We start from the raw sequence: 20,617 nt of genomic DNA on the forward strand, positions 1-20,617 counted from the left end.
GGGCCTCCTACTACTCACACCACTTGGGTCAATACGCTCTATGTGAAACTCACTGACTCTTTAGAGTGTCAGGATGCAATCCTTACTAAATTATATAATGAGGCACCACCACGAACTTCGTGGAATTATGTCCTAAGTATGAGGCACCATCATGAGCTCCCACTAATAGGGGTCATGGAATTACGTCCTGACCATGAGACACCACCACGCAACCACCGTGGAATTATGTCCTGACCAATGAGGCACCACCATGAGATCTCACCTAGAGCGTCATGAAATTACGTCCTGTCCAATGAGGCACCACCATGCAATCATCGTGGAATTACGTCCTGACCACACCAAAATCATGTTTCTCCAACCAACATAAAGTCATTATACATACCAATTCCATATCACATTTATTCCTAACCATCCATTCGTGTTTCATGCCAAGATCATACCAAACGCATTAATCCAGCCCATAACATTAGGGATTTTACGCACATTCACATACTTCATACTTTAAATAGAGCAAACCAGCCAAATCATACAATCCATAACAATCATCCAAGAAAACAATGTGGTCTACGTCAGGTCTCGCTCAAGCCAAAAGCCCTCGCTCAGGCGAGAGGAGTGCTCTCCCTCACTGTTCTACACCTGCAAAACCCGAGATTCATCCAAACAATAAACCATGCACATTCATTCCATCGTGGACATCACACAAGCATAAAAAATGCTAAACAGAACCAAAACAATAGGTGGAATAGATTTAAAATACGAAACCCTAGCTTCCCTTACCTGGAAAGAGCTAGCCAAAGACTCGCACACTCAAACAGCCGAGCATAGTAGCTCTAGGAACAAATTAATGAGCTAGAAAAAATAGCGGAACAATATGGAAATGAGTTCATTAAGATGAGCTTCATAGGAAGCATGAAAAATAAGATTAAAGGAGAACTAGTATGAGCTAAGAAACAACTTACGTAGAGTGGAAAAAGCTTGAGCTTGCTTGACCAAGATTTGGGACCAAACCCTAGTAGAGCGCGACTGTAGTTTCTAAGAGAGGGAAGGCTGTTTTTCTGAAAGTGGCAGAAATGAAAAGGTTAGGGCTGATTTAGGAGTTTTGACACCCTATGGGCCAGCCTTAAGCCCACCAGATTTTGGGGCAGCCCTTAAATATTGGGGCAGAATTAAGTGGGCCAGTTAATATATATGAAAGTGTTGTGTTTAATATATATGAAAATGTTGTGATTAATATATATATTATATTTTTTTGGTTAATATATATTAAAAGGTACTAATTAATCTATATTATAATATTATGGTTAATATATATTAAGTCGTCGTGTTTAATATATATTATTATATACGAAATTTTGGGAGCTAGTATTTTAAGTATCAAAATTTTATTATTAAAAATAGTTCATGATTTTTTTGTATGACTCTAATTTGAAAAGTATTATGTGGAAGATTTCTCAAACTAAAGATATTGTGTTAAAGATCCGTAGTTATGCAAGAAATACAATGAATGAACTTTGATTTATTTATTTTTACTTAAAATCCATGTTTTATGAAAATTGATGAATTAAGTAAATTATTAAATACCTATGAATTTATTTTTTATAAATAGTTTTATCTTTTAATTTGATTTTGGACTTACCCTTATTTTTATTATTATTGTTAGACGATGTAACACCCAAATTTTTATTCTTCTAATTTTTATTTCAAATAATTATTTAAAAAAAGGTTATCACTTTATTAAAGTCCATAAACAAAAATAAATAATGTCTTACACCCAAATTTTATAAATAAAATGGTAAAATTACCGATGAAGTTAAACTCTAATATTTGTCTATTATTTCTTGATCTTGTCCAACTCTCATTCTTCATTGTTTTCCATCTTTGCCTGAGTCATCATGATAGAAAACTATCCAGCCACAAAAATCATGACTAAGAAGATTGAAGAAGGCAAAGCCTCATGGAGGAAGACTCTACATTTGAAGAGTGAAATATAATGGGTTCTTCCATCCTTTTAGTCCTGTAAAAATGTAAATAAGTCATTTCTTTACGTTTTGGTAATATTGTTGTTGTGAAGCGATCAAATTAACATTACTTAACTATAGCAACTTCAGTATTGTCAAGTTAGTAGTGAACAAAATAGATAGGGTTAAGCTAACTCTGAGTCGTCTCTCAATGAATACAAAATTGATTTCAAATATTTGATTCTTATAAAAATCTATCCTAATGCTAAAACTAGTAACTATGAAAATATGGGGTTTTGATATGCAAAGAATAAATGACACACAAATAAAAGATTGTAAACACAATAATAGTAAATAGGTTAATTCCACTGCTGTTTCAAAATAGGATTCATCGTCGGTTTCCTAAAGATTATTGTTATTGATTTTTTGTCTAAGATTTCAAATTAATCAATGTAACTTCTTAATTAATTTATTAGCGTCCTCACTTTTAATCAAAGTAATTTCTCAATCAAAAGCATGAACTTTATAGATTAGTCATAGTAAATTTAACTAAAGTAACTTCTTAATTAAATGTTACTATGCCTAATCATGTTTATTCCTTTACCTCTTATATCTAGTAAAAGTTAGTTAACCAAAGTAACTTCTTGATTAATTTTAATCTAAGTTTTCACCTTTAATCAAAGTAACTTCTCAATTATTAGCAAAAACTCATGCAATCATATGAAAGTTTTTAAAATTAATTAAAGTAACTTCTTAATTAAAATTTAAATATCATTGGACTCATACGATTATTATGTTTGTAGATTTAAAATTATGCTAACTTGCTATACTGTAAAAATTGTTACTTTTACTAGATTAAGAACCAAAACACATAGATGAAAATAAATCTCAACAAGAATCAAAAGAGAAAATACAGTAATTCATCTAACCTCAAAATCCAGTTAAGAAATTACAGTGAAATCAACCTTAAAAGCTTAGCTCTCCATGGATTGGATGGAATACATGAATAATGATGAATGAGAGAAAAAAAAAATGGAAGAACGAGAGATGTAGTGGATGGATGGTAGCTGACAAAACCAAAGAGTTGTTAAGTGTCCCTTTTATGCTCCCTTATGTCTCTTTATAAAGGCCTTGATTGGACTTGAATCTTATATTTTTTGTTGTTGAAACCTTTTATCTTTTGATATAATATGTCTCAAATGATTAACAAATTTTATCAATTTCTAAAATATTTGGAAGATTTTCTTTATTGATAATTTGAGATATATCAAAGATAATTAATTTAAAATCTTTAATTAATTATTCAGCAACTTAATTTCTATCCAATCTTGAGTTCTATCCCTTTTATTTTACTATTTGACCATCTTTAACCAAAATATGCAATGTTTGACCAACCTTTGAATGCTTGACCAGAGTTTGACCTATTTGACTGACCATTAGAGGCTGCCACGTGACACACACTCTCTCCCTCTTCAGAATTAGGGTTCCGTTAGGGTTGCAGATGGTTTCAACATTTGAACATCATGAAGGCTTGGTTGCGGCATGAATGGAGGCTTGTGTCTGCAGTGGTCCGAATCTACGTGAATAGTGGAATCCATGGTTCATGAAGGTGTGGTGGTTTGTCTCGTATTCTTCATTTTCTACAGGTATATGATGGAACGACATTGATATTGCTCCATTGTGTTACTACGCGTACTGCATTCTAGTGTTGGAGAAGTGTGATATGTTGGTGTGATGTTTGCGTGGAGGTTCGAAGCAGCTTGTAACACCCTAGGCGGATATTACTTGATAAAGCAATTAAATATAAAATATGGAATTAAAATAATATATAGAAAGTTCCCAAGTGCGGGAAACGTATAAAACTTATATCGCGGAAGTTCAAATACATGTAGCCATCCTTATTACAAAGCCATAGTAGAGAAAAAAACACAATTAAGGCTTATTAAAAAATGTTTATAAATAACTTATATAGAAAATCCCCCGTGGTCTGCCCCGCTCCGCCTCTAAGCATCGACGTTCTCACCTGGATTCACATCTGCTCCTGTATAAAAAGTCACACGATCATCGCCAAACACAAACAACAAAGGTGAGTTGAGAAAGAAAAACAATCATATTTCATAATTACTAAAAATTAACACCCATCCAAATTATCTTAGCCAATTCTTAATTCATTGACTCCTTCATACCAAATCACCATAATCTCATAACCTATATGAGAAAGATCCATACACAACCTTGATCTTCAGGGATTATCATGTGATGTGAATCTCATTGCACAAGGGCTGATGTAGGATTTTTTTTTTCTTTTAGGGTTAGAACCAGTTATGACCACGAGATATTTTGTGGGCAGAATTAGGTATTCTTTTGAAAATCGGGTGAAGAAGAAAGTAATAAGGGGTGAATCTAAAAGTGGAAAGAAAGAATCACTCTTTCCAAAGGAGGCAACACACAAAGGATGGCAAAATCCTTTGATACAGCCAAGGGTTCTTGAATCACTCAAGAACTAGGAGAATCACTCTCACTATTAGATAGAAAATTGAATTTTTGAACAAAACTTAACTTGATTTCATTGATAAGAAATGGTTCAGCTTATATAGGAGCTTTAACCATTAGGATTACCAAAAGACCATTAATTGTCATTATATCCCACTAGTGCTAATAATAAACAAATCAAGCTAATAATTGTCCACTACCTAATGGCTGATTATAACTGAAATTGGGGCAGCAAAAAGGTCATCCAAAAGTATTCATCAAGGTCTTCTTAATCTTCCAAGGCTGGTTCTTAAGATGTCAAATGGGCCCTTATTTTAAATAAAAGAAACTGCATTAATCTAGCGAGTTAGCCTCTTCCATTTGGGCCACGATGCAATTTTCAACTTTTGTGTTTTCTCCTTCTAACTTGGGCTTGTACTAAAATAATATTGACAACACTTGTTGTAGAGCTTCTTTTGCTTTCTTTGCTCTAGACCTTGTCATAGGTCCTCCATGTTCTTCAAGTGGATCCTTATCCTTGCTCATTGTCACATCTCCATCATTCTCTCCCTCTTGAGAAGGATTTGTCCTCAAATCAGATTCTCCATCTACATAAAAAAGGAATAAGTTAGACACATTGGATGTGGAACTAACATTATACTCACCAGGCAGATCAATTTTGTAAGCATTGTCATTTATTCTTTCAAGCACTTGGAATGGACCATTCCCCCTTAGTTGAAGCTTTAATTTCCTTTGTTCTGGGAACCTTTCCTTTCTCATGTGCACCCAAACCCAATCTCCAGGTTGGAAGACAACCTTCTTTCTACCTTTGTTAGTTTGCCTTGCATAGCTTTCATTTTTCTTTTCAATTTGACCCCTTACTTGCTCATGTAACTTCTTCACATAGTCAGCTTTAGCTTGTGCTTCTTTATGCTTAAACATGGAAATGTTAGGCATAGGTAGCAAATCAAGAGGAGTTAAAGGGTTAAATCCATATAAAATCTCAAAAGGTGAATAATTAGTTGTGCTATGGACAACCCTAATATAAGCAAACTCAACATGAGGCAAACATGCTTCCCAAGAGTTAAGATTTTTCTTTATAACAGTCCTAAGTAACGTGCCTAAAGTTCTATTGACTACCTTAGTTTAACCATCAGTTTGTGGGTGACAAGTAGTAGAAAATAACGATTTAGTACCAATCTTACCCCACAACGTCCTCCAAAAGTGATGTGATCCCAATAAGGCTTACAGCATTGGGCCAACGCCTGGGCCCATTCCTTTTTAATTTCTTTTATTTTTCTTTATTTTTAATTAAATAAATTGTTCTAATTGGGTTTGTTTGTTAAATGCAGCCTATTTTCTAAGCTGCCAATTATTGAAGAATTGGCATTGGGCCTGCGGCCCAACTCTCCTTTACACCAACAATCACACTTCTTCAAATTGTTTCTTCCGCAGCCAATAAGATCTCTTTATTGGGCCCGAGCCCATACGCACCAAGGAGGAGAACACGCCTTTTTCCTGCAGGCCAAATTCTTCCACGGTTCTTCAATTGTTCCTTCCAGCACCACATCCTTGCTGCCACATCCTTGCTGCAGCCAACATAACACGACCCATCTCTCTAAGTTTGCTTTCTGCACACCCCGTCGTCATCCATTTTGGGCTTACAAGTAGCAGCCCAACTCCTTTCTGCGACCCACGCAAGGATCTAGCGCCTTCAATCTGCTAGGTTTCTTCTCTTTTGCTAGGAGCACATCCAAGTGACTTCACGCATAGCTCCAAACACATTCCTCACGCCTTCGCATCTTCACACCAGCCAGGCCACCTATGCATATGTCTCACACCTTAGGGTTAAAGCGAATTTTTCTTTCACGCGTTCCACCCCTAGGATTCGTTAGGGTTTTCTGTTGCCATTAGGTTTGTGTTAGACGGCACCTTCTCATGTTTACTGTTCTGGTTGCCTTCATCTATAAAAGGCAAACCAACCATTGTACTGATTAGCTTTGATGAATGAGAATATTGGTTGAGAGTACTCCCACCGTTCGTCTTAGCTCCCCTTTCCCAGTAGAAGAGGATTTCTCCTCCTAGGGTTCCAAACACAGTGTGCGTGTGAGTTCAGTGTGAGAACGAGAGCAAATTCAATCTTTAGAGTCTTCCGCTGCGTTTCCTCGTCAATTCCACCGAACAATCGACGATTGGAGGCCATTCTCCAACGAACGGAGCACGTTTCTGCCGATCAATGGCGTCGATGGCCTCATCAAAAAGTGACTAAGGAATTTTGTATCCCTATCACTCACAATGCTCCTTGGTAGTCCATGAAGTCTTCCTATTTCCTTGAGAAACAAATCAGCCACATGACAAGCATCATCCACCTTCTTGCAAGGTATGAAGTGTGTCATTTTAGAAAATATGTCAACAACAACAAAGACAAAATCCTTTCCATTCTTTGTTTTAGGCAATCCCATAACAAAGTCCATAGAAATGTCAGTCCAAGGATATTCAAGAACAGGTAAAGGAGTATATAATCCATGTGGCTTCACCTTAGATTTAGCTTTTTTACACACAATGCAGTGATCACAAAACTTATGTACATCACGTTTCATAGGAGGCCAAAAGAAATGCTCTACAAAAATTTCCAAAGTCTTTTGAACCCCAAAATGACCCATCAAACCTCCTTCATGTGATTCAGTCACAAGCAACTCTCTAATGGAACACTTAGGCACACACAATTTATTTGATTTAAACAAGAATCCATTATGCTTATAGTAACCATTTTCAGAAAACTTTTCACATGCAGCATATATTTCAGCAAAATCCGCATCATCCTTGTACATGTCTTTCAAAGATTCAAGATCAAACAATTTAGTTTCAAGCATAGAAAGCAATGCATGCCTCCTAGAAAGTGCATCAGCCACTATATTTCCTTTCCCCCTTTTATACTTGATTACGTATGGAAATTGCTCCAAAAACTCTACCCATTTAGCATGCCTCTTATTAAGCTTACCTTGTCCTTTCAAGTATTCCAAGGACTCATGATCACTATGATTGACAAATTCTTTGAGTAACAAATAGTGTTGCCAAGTCTTTAAAGCTATAACCAAAGCATACAATTCCTTATCATAAGTAGAATAGTTAAGGGCAACCCCACTTAACTTTTCACTAAAATAAGAAATGGGATGTCCATCTTGCAACAAAACAGGCCCAATACCCACATTTGATGCATCACACTCAATTTCAAAAGATTTTACAAAATTAGGCATGGCAAGAATAGGTGCATTAGTTAGCTTATGCTTGAGGGCAGCAAAGGCCTCCTCTTGTTTCTCTCCCCATTTAAAACCCACATTCTTTTTAACAATTTCATTTAGAGATGCAGCCAGGGTATTAAAATCCTTAACAAATCTCCTGTGAAAACCTTCTAAACCATGAAAACCCCTCACTTCACTGACAGTCTTAGGTGTAGGCCATTCTTGGATGGCCTTGACCTTTTCCGCATTAACTTGTACACCTTTAGCACTCACAACAAAACCCAAAAACACCACATGATCAGAATAAAAGATGCATTTTTCCAAATTGGCATACAATTTTTCTTTTCTAAGAACAACAAAAACAGATTGCAAATGCTCAACATGCAACTCAAGACTGGTGCTATAGATCAGAATATCATCAAAGTACACCACAACAAATTTACCAATAAACTCTCTTAAAACATGATTCATTAACCGCATAAAAGTACTAGGTGCATTTGTCAAACCAAAGGGCATAACCAACCACACATATAATCCACATTTAGTTTTAAAGGACTTTTCCATTCATCACCTTCTCTAATCCTAATCTGATTATAGCCACTTTTAAGATCAATTTTAGAAAACACACATGCACCATAAAATTCATCAAGAAGATCATCTAACCTTGGAATTGGATGCCTATACTTGATGGTGATGTTGTTTATTGCTCTACAATCAAGATACATCCTCCATGAGCCATCCTTTTTGGGCACCAAAATCACAGGTACAACACATGGACTCATGCTATCCCTCACCCAACCTTTACTCATGAGTTCAGTAACTTGTTTTTCAATCTCTTTGGTCTCTTGTGGGTTGCTCCTATAAGCTGGCCTATTGGGCAAAGCAGCTCCCAGAATGAGATCAATGTGATGCTCAATTCCTCTCAAACATGGCAAACCATCAGGGACACTTGCTGGAAACACATCTTTATAATCCTGCAAAAGGGACTCAATACTTGAGGGCAATTCAAATTTGTCAAATTGGTCAGAATTTGAAATCTGATTTTGACAAAACAATAAGTAGAGCGGCTGTCTTGCACAAAACACCCTCCTTACCTCCCTTTCTCTTGCTAAATAAACTTGCTTACCCTCAAATGTTTCATTTTCTCTCATTTTCCTGTCAAGTGTTTCACTCTTTTTCTTTTCCTTTCAAGTATTTCACTCTTTCTCTCATTTGCTAACTTTTCTCTCATTTTTATTTCATCCTCACACACCTCTTTAGGAGACAAGGGTTTGAGGACCACTTTTTTATCTTGATACGTGAAAGAGATTTTGTTAGTGAAGCCATCATGGATGGCTTTGATGTGCCATGGTCTTCCCAAAAGAATATGGCTAGCCTCCATGGGAACCAGATCACATAAGATCTTATCTTCATATTTCCCAATGGAGAAAGAGACTTCAACTTGCTGTTTCACTTGGACTTCTTCTCCTTCACTAAGCCATTGAAGTTTGTATGGCCTAGGATGTGGTTCAGTGTCCATGTTCATCTTTGACACTAATCTTGAACTCACCACATTGGTATAACTTCCTCCATCAATGATTACCAAACATACATTACCATTAACTGAACATCTTGTATGAAAAATATTCTCGCTTTGAGATGCATCCTCGGCCTTGACTTGACTTCCCAACATCCTCCTAATCATGTACAACTCTCCTACATTAGCTTTCAACTCGCCATCACTCTCTTCTACCTCTCCATCATTATCATCAGAATCGCTTGTGTACTCCCCATTATCCTTAAGAAAAACGGTCTTCTTTGTAGGACACTCATAGGCATAATGTCCCATGCCTAAACATTTAAAACATTTCATTTCTCTAGTCCTCTTTGGTTGATGTTCAGGTTTCTTTTGAACTATTTTTCCTTCATTAGAAAGCACTGAATTGCTAGAGGAGGCAACACCTTTTTTCTTTACTCTATCTCTCCAGTTTGAAGAATTGAAATTGGTAGAACTCTTTCTTGTTGTACTTTTTCTTTTAATTTGTTGTTCTACCTGTATGGCCTTATGCAATAGATCCTTCATCTCCACAAACTCCTACAACTCAACAACATCTCTAATATCATGATTTAATCCATTAAGAAACGTGCCATAGTTACCTCAGGATCTTCTTCAATTTTGGCTTGGATGATAAGAATCTCCATCTCCTTATAACACTCATCCACTCCCTTGCTTCCTTAAGAAAGTCTTTGTAGTTTCAATTTTAAGTCCCTATGAAAGCTAGAAGGTACATACCGCTTTCTCATGACCCTTTTCATCTCATCCCAAGTGTCCACCAAAGCCTCCTCATCTCTAATCCTCTCTCTTTGCAACTTGTTCCACCAAATTAAAGCATAATCAGAAAATTCAGTTGTTGCAAGCCTTACCTTTTGCTCCTCACTATAATTATTGTAAGAAAATACATGCTCAATTTTGAGCTCCCACTCCAAGTAAGCTTCAGGATCACTCCTCCCCTTGAAAGGTGGCACATTCAACCTTACTCCTTCTATTCTCCCTTCATTCCTTTGTGGCCCTCCTCCTCCTCCTCCTCTTGGTGGGGTTCTATTCTCTAGTTGGTCCAACCTATCATGACACTCATCTTGTTCTTGCTTCATCAACCTCTCCAAATGTTGAGATAATGCAGCAATTTGCATCTGAATATCATTCCTTTTTACCATGATTAAGAAACAGATCAAGGTAACAAGAAAAAAAATATATATATGGTATTTGAAAATTTTCTCACCACTCAAGTGTGTGCACTCACAGATTTGCTTTTACTAAAATAAAACACTCTTGCCTTTTACCATTCAAATTCTCCTTGGGTTCTTATGCAATTCAAGAGATTATGGCCATAACAAAGAATAGTTCTCCAATATGTGCATGGAAACGCTTGTAGGTAGACAAAGAAAGGTTAACAAAGAAAAACAAAAGGCCAAGAAAAGTAGGTAAAAAGAAGGAAATCAATTTCCATTCGGCCCAATTTATTTTTTTATTTTTTTTATTCACTAACAAAATCTCTTTCACGTATCAAGATAAAAAAAGTGGTCCCCAAACCCTTGTCTCCTAAAGAGATGTGTGAGGATCAAATAAAAATGAGAGAAAAGTTAGCAAATGAAAGAAAGAGTGAAACACTTGAAAGGAAAAAGAAAAAGAGTGAAAAACTTGACAAGAAAATGAGAGAAAATGAAACATTTAAGGGTAAGCAAGTTTATTTAGCAAGAGAAAAGGAGGTAAGGAGGGTGCTTTGCGCAAGACAACCCCTCTACTTATTGTTTTGTCAAAATCAGATTTCAAATTCTGACTAATTTGGCAAATTTGAATTGCCCTATAGTATTGAGTACCTTTTGTAGGATTATAAAGATGTGTTTCCAGCAAGTGTCCCTGATGGTTTGCCACCTTTGAGAGGAGTTGAGCATCACATTGATCTCATTCCAAGAGTTGTTTTGCCCAATAGGCCAACTTATAGGAGCAACCCACAAGAGACCAAAGAGATTGAAAAACAACTTACTGAACTCGTAAGTAAAAGTTAGGTGAAGGATAGTATGAGTCCATATGTTGTACCTGTGATTTTGGTGCCCAAAAAGGATGGCTCATGGAGGATGTGTTCTGATTGTAGAGGAATAAACAACATCACCATCAAGTATAGGCATCCAATTCCAAGGTTAGATGATCTTCTTGATGAACTTTATGGTGCATGTGTGTTTTCTAAAATTGATCTTAAAAGTGGCTATAATCAGATTAGGATTAGAGAAGGTGATGAATGGAAAACTGCCTTTAAAACTACATATGGATTGTATGAGTGGTTGGTTATGACCTTTTTGTTTGACAAATGCACCTAGTACTTTTATGAGGTTAATGAACCATGTTTTAAGAGAGTTTATTAGTAAATTTGTTGTGGTGTACTTTGATGATATTCTGATCTATAGCACCAGTCTTGAGTTGCATGTTGAGCATTTGCAATCTGTTTTTGTTGTTCTTAGAAAAGAAAAATTCTATGCCAATTTGGAAAAATGCATCTTTTATTATGATCATGTGGTGTTTTTGGGTTTTGTTGTGAGTGCTAAAGGTGTACAAGTTGATGCGGAAAAGGTCAAGGCCATCCAAGAATGGCCTACACCTAAGACTGTCAGTGAAGTGGGGCTGCCCTTAACTATTCTACTTATGATAAGGAATTATATGCTTTGGTTAGAGCTTTAAATACTTGGCAACACTATTTGTTACCCAAAGCATTTGTCATTCACAGTGATCATGAGTCCTTGAAATACTTGAAAGGACAAGGTAAGCTTAATAAGAGGCATGCTAAATGGGTAGAGTTTTTGGAGCAATTTCCATACGTAATCAAGTATAAAAAGGGAAAAGGAAATATAGTGGCTGATGCACTTTCTAGGAGGCATGCTTTGCTTTCTATGCTTGAAACTAAATTGTTTGGTCTTGAATCTTTGAAAGACATGTACAAAGATGATGTGGATTTTGCTGAAATATATGTTGCATGTGAAAAGTTTTCTGAAAATGGTTACTATAGGCATAATGGATTCTTATTTAAATCAAATAAATTGTGTGTGCCTAAGTGTTCCATTAGAGAGTTGCTTGTGACTGAATCACATGAAGGAGGTTTGATGTGTCATTTTGTGGTTCAAAAGACTTTGGAAATTTTGCAAGAGCATTTCTTTTGGCCTCATATGAAACGTGATGTACATAAGTTTTGTGATCACTGCATTGTGTTTAAAAAAGCTAAATCTAAGGTGAAGCCTCATTGATTATATACTCCTTTACCTGTTCCTGAATATCCTTGGACTGACATTTCTATGGACTTTGTTATGGGGCTGCCTAAAACAAAGAATGGAAAGGATTTTGTCTTTGTTGTTGTTGACAGATTTTCTAAAATGGCACATTTCATACCTTGCAAGAAGGTGGATGATGCTTGTCATGTGGCTGACTTGTTTTTCAAGGAAATAGTAAGACTTCATGGTCTACCAAGGAGCATTGTGAGTGATAGGGGTACAAAATTCCTTAGTCACTTTTGGAGGACGTTGTGGGATAAGATTGGTACTAAATTGTTATTTTCTACTACTTGTCACCCACAAACTGATGGTCAAATTGAGGTAGTCAATAGAACTTTAGGCACATTACTTAGGACTGTTATAAAGAAAAATCTTAATTCTTGGGAAGCATGTTTGCCTTAGGTTGAGTTTGCTTATAATAGGGTTATCCATAGCACAACTAATTATTCACCTTTTGAGATTGTATATGGATTTAACCCTTTAACTCCTCTTGATTTGCTACCTATGCCTAACATTTCCATGTTTAAGCATAAAGAAGCACAGGCTAAAGCTGACTATGTGAAGAAGTTACATGAGCAAGTAAGGGGTCAAATTGAAAAGAAAAACGAAAGCAATGCAAGGCAAGCTAACAAAGGTAGAAAGAAGGTTGTCAAACAACCTGGAGATTGGGTTTTGGTGCACATGAGAAAGGAAAGGTTCCCAGAACAAAGGAAATCAAAGCTTCAACCAAGGGGGAATGGTCCATTCCAAGTGCTTGAAAGAATAAATGACAATGCTTACAAAATTGATCTGCCTAGTGAGTATAATGTTAGTTCCACATTCAATGTGTCTGACTTATCCTTTTTTTATGTAGAGGGAGAATCTAATTTGAGGACAAATCCTTCTCAAGAGGGAAAGAATGATGGAGATGTGACAATGAGCAAGGATAAGGATCCACTTGAAGAACTTGGAGGACCTATGACAAGGTCTAGAGCAAAGAAATCAAAAGAAGCTCTACAGCAAGTGTTGTCAATATTATTTGAGTGCAAGCCCAAGTTTGAAGGAGAAAAGACAAAAGTTATAAATTGCATCGTGGCCCAAATGGAAAAGGCTAACGCGCCAGATTAATGCAGTTTCTTTTATTTAAATAAGGGTCCATTTGACATTTTAAGAACCAGCCTTGGAAGACTAAGAAGACCTTGCTGAATACTTTTGGATGACTTTTTAGTTGCCCCAATTTCAGTTATAATCAGCCATTAGGTAGTGGACAATTATTAGCTTGATTGGGATATAATGACAATTACTAGTGGGATATAATGACAATTAATGGTCTTTTAGTAATCCTAATGGTTAAAGCTCCTATATAAGTTGAACCATTTCTTATCAATGAAATCAAGTTAAGTTTTGTTCAGAAATTCAATGAAATTCTATGTTAACTTGCTATAATGTAAAAATTGTTACTTTTACTAGATTAAGAACCAAAACACATAGATGAAAATAATTAATTATTCAGCAACTTAATTAATTTAAAATCTTTAATTAATTATTTGAGATATATCAAAGATAATTAATTTAAAATTTTTAATTAATTATTCAGCAACTTAATTTCTATCCAATCTCGAGTTCTATCCCTTTTATTTTACTATTTGACCATCTTTGACCAAAATATACAATGTTTGACCAACCTTTGAATGCTTGACCAGAGTTTGACCTATTTGACTGACCATTAGAGGCTGCCACGTGACACACACTCTCTCCCTCTTCAGAATTAGGGTTTCCGTTAGGGTTGCAAATGGTTTCAACATTTGAACATCATGAAGGCTTGGTTGCGGCATGAATGGAGGCTTGTGTCTGTAGTGGTCCGAATCTACGTGAATAGTGGAATCCATGGTTCACGAAGGTGTGGTGGTTTGTCTTGTATTCTTCATTTTCTACAAGTATGTGATGGAACGACATTGATGTTGCTCCATTGTGTTACTACGCGTACTGCATTCTAGTGCTGGAGAAGTGTGATATGTTGGTGTGATGTTTGCAGTGGAGGTTCGAAGCAACTTGTAACACCCTAGGCGGATATTACTTGATAAAGCAATTAAATATAAATTATGGATTTAAAATAATATATAGAAAGTTCCCAAGCGCGGGAAACGTATAAAACTTATATCGCGGAAGTTCAAATACATGTAACCATCCTTATTACAAATCCATAATAGAGAAAAAAAACATAATTAAGGCTTATTAAAAAATGTTTATAAATAACTTATATAGAAAATCCCTCGTGGTCTGCCCCGCTCCGCCTCTAAGCATCGACGTTCTCACCTAGATTCACATATGCTCCCGTATGACAAGTCACGCGATCATCGCCAAACACAAACAAAAATGGGTGAGTTGAGAAAGAAAAACAATCATATTTGATAATTAATAAAAATTAACACCCATCCAAATTATCTTAGCCAATTCTTAATTCATTGACTCCTTCATACCAAATCACCATAATCTCATAACCTATATGAGAAAGATCCATACACAACCTTGATCTTTAGGGATTATCATGCTTCCACTAACCTGCCCGCTCGTGGTCCAACTCTACGGACCTCCTCGCCTGTAGTTCAACTCTACGAACCTATCTACTCGTAGTCCAACATACGTGAACACCTACTATGAACCTCCCTACTCATAGTAGTCTCAAGTGTGAGCATGGAACATATGAATCTCCCTGCTCGTATCCCCACACAAGAGTACAACGAATACAGACCTCCTTGCCCGCATCAATCACGTATCTCCAACTCCATTATGAACCTCCCCGCTCGTAATTTAATCCAGCATATCCCAGACCAAACCATCAAATCCATCTATGCAAAACCCCTTGCAAAGGACCCTTGCCCTTGCACTATCGTCTGGCGTTGCCTAAGCACCACTAGGCGAAACTATGCTCCAAACCGCCTAGCGGGCATCCCACGCCGCTAGGCGCCACCCATTCCAGAACCCTCTGGTTTGTGGCTATTGCCTAGCATAATCATACACACTGCTAGGCGCCACACCAGTAAAGCGGATTTTTTACTAGTTTAAGCACTACACAACTGAAATGTAACACATCAAGCATCATTTTTGCACATCCAAAATGCCACTTACAGTTTATCACAACTAAACATACCACAAATTGCCTCACCATAATTTCCAAACATCAATCAAAGTAAGCATTCATACATTTAAACTTGGAGAATTGCCATCACTTGGAAGTAGTCAAACATATATATGAAGCATATGAACTTAGGTCCAGCAATACAATAATGACCCCAATGCTACTCTTGCATCCAAATGAACCACCCCTCATTTCAAGATTCATATAGCCCAAGGACAACTAACACATACCTAGATGCACCTTAACAATTATTTGATCAAGTTAGTAGATCATATATGTAAGTGGAATGCTTCCAAACAGCTAGCTCCTATAATTTTAAAACATGCAAGCAATCTACCATCACCAATAGAACCCATCTATTCCTTCATTCCCACAACTCAAACCAATACAAATTTCATATAAACCCATGACTTTACTTATGCATCAACTCATACCAATTGAACCTGTAGTTATCATACAATCATACCAAATTTTATACTAAAATCGTCCCCAATGACCCCAATATCAGTTTTCCACCTAACAAGCCAAACAAGTCGTTGGCCACAGTTCATCGCCTAGCGGCACGTCAATATCACTAGGCAGTGCATCAAGACTTTGGAGATTCCAGAATTCCTTGCACATGCAGAAAAAAAAAACCTAATCCCCCAAAATGTGATTTGACCTCCTAGTATCAATAGATTGCATCCAATCACATAGTCACCAAGCACTTATATTCAGTTAATGCAAATAATCTCATCATAAGCAAATTCGACAAGGACATATCACAATCTCGCATTAATTTTGCAACCTTAAGAACCCTCATGTTCATCAACCCCCAATCATTGAATTAGAGAAAAAAGCAAATACTATCAACCAATTATCTCAAGAAACATATCAGAGAGTCCGATAAACTGTAGAACACCCAACACACCTCAAAAACACCAAAAACATACGAAAAACATGTGATTCTAGTTCGCGTCGCCTAGCGGTTCTTCCTTGCTGCTAGGCAGTTCATCACAGAACCCAGAAAAATCATGAACAATGGTTGCGTCGCTTGGCGAGCCTTCGTAGTCGCCAAGCGGTTTCTGGGTCAAAACCCAGAATTTACGAGAAATAGCGAAAATTGAAAAGGCATTCAAGCAGTCAAACCATGAAAACATTCAGAATGGTTTACTCGAAATTAAAACAGGTATGTACAGCTCCCCTTACCTGGTTTCCTTGCTCCAAACACAATCCTAATGATTCTTCCTTGTTCTCAAAGCTTCAACCCTTGTCTCCATTCCACTTCCTCCCAACACTCAGCTACCATCCTAAAATCATAGTTTCTCAGTCTCCCTCACTCTCCTTTCTGATGGTTCACTATGGCTCTCTACTTCCTCACTCACTCTCTTCTCTCTCACAAATACAAGCAAAATAAATAAAATAATAAAAAAACGAAATTAATTTAAAATTAAGGTTTAATGGCTATTACTTTTGATTATTGCACCTCAACTACAACCTTTCTGGTTTCTCAGGGATTTCTACAGTTCCTAGATTTTTCCACTACTTGGCAAAAGCGTTGAAACATAAAAAGAGCCTACTCACCTTAGCCAAGGTTCGAACTCATATCCTTCCCAAATCATCATGAATATGCACATCCATCACACCAACTCATGTTTCACATCAATTTCATGCACACATATAATCTTAAACCATGCTTTTTCATTCACAATATATATGTAAAATAAAACACAATTAAAAATATCACACCATTGGCATACACATAATTTAAACCCAAATCCTTTCATAATAGCCAAGTGCTCTTAACCACTTGAGCTAGTATTGTTCCTTGCTTGCCAAGAAATTCTCTTAGGGGTACCTCCAACCCACCATTATTTGTAATTTATTAATTATTATTTATATAAATTTATCGGTTCTTGCACAACTGCTTCTCCGATCTTGTAGTGTCGGCGTTGGTGTTTGATGGTGATGCAGATCTACAGGTGCATTTTCTGGATTCGTGTGGCAGAAAAAGGTTGCAGTTGTGATGGAGGAGCTGCTCGAAAATGGAGGTTCGGCTATTGCATCGTGGAGGTTGTGGTCGTCATTGCTTGTTACTGCCATGGATGCATGAATGAAGTTTTTATGGCTGTTGCGCGCTCTGTACAAGTGAAAAAGAACCAGATATGGCTCGTGGCTCGCTCATGGCTCGTGGTGGCCTGCATAAATGATTGACTATAGTTGAACGTAGTGCAGATCTACGGTGGTTCGTGGATGTGGAAATGGTACGCTGGTATCTTGTTTCCTGCAGGTGTGAGAAAGATGAAGGTCGTGTGGTGGTGGTGGTGGTGCTTCCATAGTGGCCAACGACGATGTTGTTTGATGGGGTGTAGGCATGGAGGACGGTGGTTGTTGGCATGGTAATGGTGGGAGAGGAGAAGGACCTAAGGTTTCTATTTGGGAGATGGGAAGGAGATGATGTGACAAGCTTTAATTGGTTGGTTTATGAGTGTTTAGATTTAGACACGTGTCATGTTCTGGTTGGTCAGCTGAATTAGTGGAGGATTGTCACATGGCATGATCTAGTTGAGTGAAGTTTAAGTAGTATAAGGTGGTGAAAGTTAGTAGAAATAGGAAGTGTAGGCTAGAGTTTGTATGGAATTTTGAGAATGGTGGTGTATAAGTAAAAATCAGGGGTGCATTTAGCTTCTAAATTATTTCTTTCTAGAATTTATTGATTTTGGACTTAATTTGTAACATGGAACATTTCCAAATCGACACTTTTAATGACCCAAATTAAACTTCAGCTGCATCAACAAACGTTAGAATATCCAATAATATTTTATGCAACTAAAATCACTTTTTATGCCATTTTTAACTTATGAACTCAATAAATCCAATAATCACAAATCTTGATTAAATCAATCCTTAAGCATAATAATTCTATGAAATCCCTAAATTTAAACACTAAATGAGGGCAAAAATTTGAACTCATCACTTGGCCAAACTTACATTTTTTTTTTGGACTATGTATTTTAGCCATTTTAGTGTGAAAGCATGAACTTGCCAAGATGACACACCTGAAACATGTCTAGTTTGGAACCAATTTTGTTTGAATTTTGAATGTTCTCCCTCTCTTTGATCAGTTCTTAAACCTATAAATAGGAGTGCTCAACCATGTAAAATCAACTTGGAATTTATATGGAGAAACTATGCAAATTTGCAAATCTCTTGTTTCTAAGTTGATAATGTAGATTTTTACCATTATCTTAGCTATCTTTTGCTAACAAAATCAACTCCTCTCGAGCTTTTAACCCACTTAATCCTTACTTTTACTTTGCTTTTGTGAATAAATACAATTTAGGTTATATATACCACTAATCCTCATTTTTGTGTCCAATTTAATGATAGGAAGCTTTTTGTCTCAAGCCAAAGAAGTGGTCAACCAAAGATGAAAGAAGAAAAGAAAGCCAAATTTGAAGATATGAACTTACCATTTCAAGGCTGAGCGCCATAATTCAAGGTTGAGCCCCACATTCCTCTCGCATTTTCCAACGCTTAGCGCTAGAAGCCAGTATTGAGCGTTGATTGGCTCACATATTTTGGACGTTGAGCAATGCGGGGACGACACTGAGCGACACCTAGGCTGATGTAGCAATTTTAACCTATTTCTTCTAGTTTGCTCGGGGGGAATACATCTTTGGCACTTTGGGACAAAATTTTTCACTCTTGGAGAGCTTGGAGGTGTGCTAGGGCTTGTGGGAACTATCCCTTCCTCCTCCTTGTATCTTCATCTTCTTCCATCTTCCATTTTGTAAGTTTGGGCTCTTCATGATAATGGAGAGCTAAACCCATTTTGTTGGGGGTAGATGTAACCACTAAAATCTCTTGTATTTTGCAAATGCTTTGAATATATTATATGCTTATTCCATTAAATGTTAGTATTCTTGTTTCCTTGCTTAATGCTTGCTTGGTTTGATCACCCATTGCATGATACTTGGTTCATTGGGTATTGTAAAATATCTTTTGAAACCTAGAAATGGCACAAGATACCTAATGGAGGTTGACCTATTGGTTGTCTTAAACCCTAGTTCATAATGCAGGTTTGTTTGTAAAGAGTTCAAGGCATTAACTCTTGATAACAAGTTTTTAGCGCCGTTGTCGAGGACCCGTGTCTAACACTAGACTATTGTGTGATTTTTGACTCATTTAGACTTAATTCTTTTGTTCAGATCTACTGCTTTTGTTTAGTTATATACGCATGTTATTTGGGTTAACTTGTAGTTCGAGTTTGTCTTTGTTGTTGTTCTCTAGTGTATGCAGGGTAGGATTCGTACAAGGAGGATTGTGTCTTCAAAACAACCCTTTGTTGATCCTGAGATAGAGAAAATTGCCCGTAGAAACAATAGTGCCACAAGGCGACGTCGAGCTCAAGCACAACAAGTTGCCCTCACTCTTCTACTTCAGACACTCTTTAGTGTACTTCTTAGAATCTTGATTCATTTTCAAAGGAATAAATTGCTAAAAATCCTTATGGTGATGGTAGAGGTCAAGAAAGATGCACTTTGGAAGACTATGTAGCGTTCACAAGCCATATCAACTTCAGTAGTATTGCTCGGCCAACAATTAATGCCACCAATATGGAGATGAAGTCGGCTCTTATTCACCTGGTTTAGAGTAATCAATTCAACGACCTGTCTCATGAAAATCCATACACTTATCTGGCCACATTCTTAGAGATATGCAATACTGTAAGATCCATCAAGTTCCTGATGAAGCCATATGCTTGAGTCTCTTCCCTTTCTCACTAGTAGGTTTTGCTAAAGCCTGACTGAATTCCTTCCCTGAGAATAGCCTCACTAATTGGGATGACGTGGTTGCAAAGTTCTTGAGCAAATATTTTCCCTAGTCCAAGGTCAATAAGGGAAAATGGGAAATCTCATCATTCCAGCAAGATATGGATGAGTCCTAGGCCAAGCATGGGATAAATTCAAAAGACTGCTAAGGAAAACTCCGATTCATGGGTTTGATCAACCTACACAGCTTACTCTTTTCTTGGTAGGCCTTAAATC

At 36.9% G+C, this 20,617-nt stretch overlaps 1 pseudogene; it reads right to left on the reverse strand.

Moving 5' to 3' along the window:
- Window positions 1-3,911: 3,911 nt before the first annotated feature.
- LOC114184641 (uncharacterized) lies at window positions 3,912-10,366 on the reverse strand (annotated as a pseudogene).
- Window positions 10,367-20,617: the final 10,251 nt, after the last annotated feature.

The sequence above is a fragment of the Vigna unguiculata genome, chromosome 5 (genome assembly GCF_037176805.1).
Source record: "Vigna unguiculata cultivar grain cowpea cultivar isolate G323 ecotype 2 chromosome 5, ASM3717680v1, whole genome shotgun sequence".
NCBI classification, from domain to species: Eukaryota; Viridiplantae; Streptophyta; class Magnoliopsida; order Fabales; family Fabaceae; genus Vigna; species Vigna unguiculata.